A 5,921-nucleotide genomic window follows, 5' to 3' on the forward strand; every position below is an offset into this window, starting at 1 on the left:
TGCCGCTGTCCAGCTGTCTTCTGTGAGGCATCCAGTGTTGATTAGGACCACGTTCTACATTCCAATAAAATAGAAAAAAAGGCCTCCCAGAGCTTTTATTGTGAAATATGTTGCTCTTGCAGGAAAGTGCCAAGGAGCTCACTTATTACCCTGTTAACTACCTTGGTTTGCTGTTTCCCTGTGGTTTCCTCCATCACCCCTATTCCTCCCCTCACACAGAGCTACATTCCCCACCAGGAGACACAGCTCACTCTCACCCTGGAGATCCCAAACTACCAAGTACAGATATATCCTCTGGTGAACAAGGCTTTCTCAAAAGTATTCAAGCAACTGGAAAAGCCAAATTCACTCCAGATTTAGCTTCTCTGGGGTGAATGCTGAGTTTTAGGGGAGGAGCGGTGAGGGGAAGATCTGGCATCGCTCACAGCACTGTGTGGGTGGTGACAGATTTTTATTTTTTTTCTTTTGTTTCAGAGGTCTCTGCTGTTTCACAATATTGTTTGTTTCTGGTTTGGGGTGAAAATTAGTGCTTCCAGTACTCTCTGTTCAAAGGAACTGCGTCTGCAGCCAGGACAGACTATGGGCTGGGGTTTGCCATGCGCGACCAGCCTTCAGGTACCATAGTTTAAGCAATTTCTCTTGGTAAAATTGTCTTTTCCTGAAAGCAAATTATCACTCTTTTCATCACCATTACGGATGGAAAAGCACCAAACTGCCCGTGAGAGCATTGCCAGCCTGCAGTGATCCCTCCACAGGGAAGGACTGGGAAGGGGTTATGAGGAGAGGCACCAGCTTCAGCTCCTGGCTCCTCTCCAGGCTCTGCCAGTGCAGATGCCCATGCAGGAGCTTGGCTGCATGGGCTGGCACTCATCGTGGGCATCAGCTCTGGACGCAAAAGGGAAAGCAGGAGTTGGGCTAACAGTCACTAACTGCTTCAGTCCATGCCCCCACCACAAGCAGAGGTGCTTAGTCTGCTGTGCAGATGCTAGCTTAGGCAAAATTTAAGTTTCAGGCCCTTACACTCAACTGTTAATTATTTTGCAGGGCAAGTGAAGAACTATGCTGCTTTAAGATGTGGAAAACAGGTTCTGTCCAAGAAACAAAGGAACAATACTAAGACATTGCAGTGAAAGCACAGGAGACTGTCCCTGAGCTGAGGAGGCTAATCAATCAGTGAAAATATTTCAGAAAAAGCCTTTCAGTGCAGTAGCACTAAAACATTTATCTCCCTACTGTGTTACCTTTCAGCAAAGAGCTCTCAATTGGATTAAAATATTAAGGATGTTCAGTGAGAAATGGATTACAATATTATATCCACTTTACAAGCTGGGCTATGTGTCCTGCCATCACCCAGCAAACATGACTGGGATGGAAAAAAAGCACCAAGATGTTATTATCTCAGACGTGGCAGAAAAGTAAAGCTACATTAGTTTTCGGCTTGACTACTTTGGTAATGACACATCAGAGTTCTCCTAAGCACTGGTGTTCAGCAAACATTTATCTTCTGTATTTTGTAAATTTCTCTGGGAAATCTTGACAAGGTTGGATTTACAACCCCATGGCTGGTCATTTCATTTTCCTAGGCGGATACAGGAGTGCTCTGCTTAGCATCACAGTGCACTTCCACCCACTAAGGACATTTTAATGTGATACTACTAATGATGACACAACATTAGCATTGGGACTGGCCCACCTCTCCCATAAAACCTATCAAAGAGATCAGTCAGATTACCGGAGCATTTATTGGATATAGCATGCTTAAACTATTTGCTATTACTATCACAATAATAAAAGCATATTGGGAAAACCTAAAGGCTGTTGTCAATTAATGTGTGTCAAAAGTGGATTAATATTAACTTTCAAAGTACTGCAAGAACTTTCTCTACTCCCACAGCCACACAACTGGTCCCACAGGACACTGAGCATATGTGAACTTTGCCTCCTTGTATTCATCCCAGTCACATACAGCAGGGCAAAATAGCCTCTAATATTCTTCCTATGTAGCACTCTCCATTTATATTTATAAAATCATACCAAATCTTTCAAATATATTATTCCAGAAAAGGAGTAAAGCAAGCAGAGAAACCTCTAGGAAAAGGCTCTTGTAGTTTTTTTTGCAGTCTTGATACTAAGTGATGACTCTCAAAATGCCTGTGTAAGGCTGTTAGCTGCACAGAGATTGGACCCCTTGCTAAATGAGGCAGAAAAAGTGGCAGATCAAAGATGAGCACCTAAGTCCCAGTATACCTGACTAGGCATAGCTTACATTTAGCCATGAATGAAATTGTGCCTGGCAACACAAGCAGGTCTGTAGCCTGAGCTCTGTAATGAATGTGGGGCGGGGGAGCTACCATGAGCTGCATTACATGATGGAAGATTGTGCCTTCAGTCCCAGGTCTATGATGTGACCAGCATCAAGAGAGACAGAACCACTTTTTTTGTGAACAGTATTACAAGTACAAAAAAGGAGAAGTAGTACAAGTACAAGTACAAGTACAAGTACAAGTACAAGTACAACGAAGGCAGAAAGGAGTGATTATACCACTTTCCAAGCCATCCCCTAGATGCACTCAGAACTGGTAAACAGCAGTTGGGAGAAAGAAGGCGATATTCAGAAGAAAGCCTAGAAAACAGGAATGATCCCACAAACTGCATCCACAGAAAAAGAGAGGTGTGCTTAACACTTGTCAGTGCAGAGCAGTGGCCTTCAGCTTATTTCTGTCTATGGACTAAAAAAGTACTTTCAGGGAAGGCACACACCACAGACACGATAATCATCTTCCAGTCATTTAAAACATGGCTGCTAAAGGGAAGGAATAAGCTCCTCTGGTCAGGTGCAGAGAAACAAGCTGCTGCTGCAGCTTAGTTAGATGCAAGTTAGAGGCAGCAAGACTGCTGCTTGTGCTAACAGGTCTGAAGCACTGAGGTCCTGCTCTGTGATGAGGACAGATGTGCTCAGTACCTTTCAGTAGCACTTCATGATCACACAGACACAGAAGAAGTGCATCGGTGACCTGAGCCACAAGGCTTATAACGTATGCTGACACCAACACTGCAGCTCTCTAGGGCTGCAGTGATGCAAGGGACCACAGGGGCATAACCAGCCCTAGGGGCTCTTTTACCTTCAGATGTCAACCTACAACAAGGAGCTGCACCTTCAGTGGCCCACAGGGCCAGCAGCAAGGGGAAGATCCAGGACATTCTCTCACTTTCACATGCACATATCAAACAGTGCTTTCTGCTGACATTCATCCCGGAACTGACATTAAAAAAAAAAATCAAGGTAATTGTAAGAGCGTGGCATCCTGAACAAGACAAAAACTGGAGGGGATCATTTCCTGAGAGAGGGAAAGCACCACTTTACAATACTTTTTCCAGAAGGTGGGAAAAAAAATATTTCCTGGAGGAATTGTGCTATGAACAGAAGCCCATTGAGTAGATATGAGTCAATCATGGAATTAATCATCAGGGACTCATTAGGAGGAGCAAGGCCAAAAAAGCTGGTGCTTTTATCTCCGAAAGCACGTCACTTGCACACGTGGACCATCGTCTTCCCCTCAAATCACTGATTAGAGCGCAAGAATGCAATGCACACGCTTTCATCTCGAGAGCTCTTTAAATGAATGGGCCTTGAGTCCTCCAAAGCACTAGAAAGCCCACAGAGCCTCTGTCCCTCAGTGATGTCAAGGCTGAATCCACCCTGCATGTGTTCTCGCTAAGCAGCTGTTAGTCACCCTCTGAAACAAAGACTCCAGGATAACATGCTGTCTTTAAGGAGACACGTGTAGAGAAATAACAACCCAAAGGGCCAGGCCAGGCCAGGCTCACTTTGCCCATGGTAAGAAGTTCTCCCAGCAAGCTCAGGGAGGATCTTTTATTTGGAAGCAATAGTGCTTATGACTGCTGAAGGATGCCCAAGATACAAGGATCAGGACATCTTCTTCTGGCTCTGGTAAACTGGGTCCTGGTGGCAAAAGGAGAAGGGCAAAGAGCTGACAGCAGCGTGCATGGAGGGGAAGCATTGATAAATAGTTTGTGCCACCCATCCCACACGTTTCCTGCCATGTCATAGCCTGCAGCCCAGCCCTCTACCTGCCTCTGCCCAGCAGCAGATGATGGCCCTAAAAACAGAGGTACCTACACAGCTCTGGTCCTGCACCCTGCCTAGCTCAGGAGTGCCTCCGGCCCTAAGAGTAGATGTGCAACCTTGAGGCATCACATGTAAAATGCTTCTCTGCAGTTCCATTTTATGTGAAAAAAATATCTCTTTTTTCCTCTTTTGTTAATCATATGACTTTTGCACAAAACCAAATTCAGCCTTGGCACAAGAAAATAAAATAGATCCGTGGGACTGTATCAAGTTGTGGTCTAAATCTCAACCTGATTATGCAAGGAAAAAAGCCAACCTCGAGAGGATCCTGTGCTTGCAGCGCTAGCCAGGATCTCGGAGCAGCTGCAGCACCCTCCCAGGCTGGGCATGCCTTTGGTATGGCAGCACCCAGCTCTGCGGCAAAGGCTACATATGCCATGGCAAGAGAGCATTCCCAGGAGCGCCCACGGTGGAGTCTCACACATGACATTTCCGTGCTGCCCATGAGTAGGGGGCTGACGCTGAACATACCATTTCCTCTGGTTCTGGACCCAACCCTCAGGTATCTTTTGCAAGTGATTAAATACTGGAACAGCTCAAGGTTGTCTCTTCTGAGTGAATTAATTAAAAAAAAAACCCAAGAATTCATTTGGCTTGCAGCAAGGCAGGAATACTTGAATGGATGCCTACTTTTGCTCTATTAAACATCCAGAGCAGGAGAAAATCTTGAGTTAACAAAACTGCCTACAGACAGGCAGCAAAACTCACAGCAATAATATTCAATTTCCCCAAGTTATTTGCAATTCATTGCAAACAACAACTGCTATGTCTCCAGAAGCAGTTAACCTTGGGCCCTTGTGTGTGGATTTAGATACCATTGTTTTAGTCATGAGATGAAAAAAGAATTGCCTTGTTGCTGTTACAGCTCTGTTTCCGGGAAAATGCTTGTATAGAATGTACCAAACAGAGTCCTCAAATGACTATTATTTTCCACAGTTAAAAAAAAAGCTAAACTTTAGCACTATGTGTAATAGCCTTTTCAAGCTTTTATAGGTGAAGCTGCTTTTTCCTAATGCAGAGGGACAGGAGCCTGAAGGAGTTAAAACTACACACATGAGGCTTCCCTTCAAATACTGCATCCAAATACTGCCTTTACATTGTGATTGCATTGTGATATTTGTTTTCATATCCATCATTCATCTTCAGTTGCTTTAGAGCTTTTCCTCTGCTCTATGAAGAGGAACACTAAAACAACCTTATCTCACGCTAGAATGGTTTAGGAAGGATCTGTGTCTGGCCACTGCCCGATTGAGACAACTCCCAGGAGAGCAAATATGTACAAATCACCTTTCCCAGCCCAGCAGCACAGGCACTGCCAAGGCATGGGGAGGCAAAGGAAAAGGTTATCATCCTGAAGAGCCTGCAGAATTCCTTAGATGTTTGTTAGGGAAAGAGGAATATTTTATTGCAAGGTTAGTGGGAATTCCAGTTCTTAGGAGATCTGTAAATTTCATTCAGGAATATGCCACTATTTATTAATAGATAAAGAGCCTCTCTTTACTGCCAGTAAATTTGATAGCAACAACACAGTTGATTTCAACAGTGCAAGATAAGAAATCAGTTCCTTACTGAGTCAGAGAGTTTGATACACAGGCTATTGAGTTCTTGCTTCCACTTGGATTTCCCCTGGAAACTTCCCTCTGTGCCACTCACCAAGCCTGAATTTGCTTGGACATATGAGCATAACCAAGCAGGCGAAAGCCCAGGAAGAGCAATGGGCAAACCCTGAGGACCCAGAAGGAAGTTTAAAATAGAACTTCTTGGTGTCTTG

Source organism: Phaenicophaeus curvirostris, chromosome 5 (genome assembly GCF_032191515.1).
Source record: "Phaenicophaeus curvirostris isolate KB17595 chromosome 5, BPBGC_Pcur_1.0, whole genome shotgun sequence".
In the NCBI taxonomy this organism is placed as follows: Eukaryota; Metazoa; Chordata; class Aves; order Cuculiformes; family Cuculidae; genus Phaenicophaeus; species Phaenicophaeus curvirostris.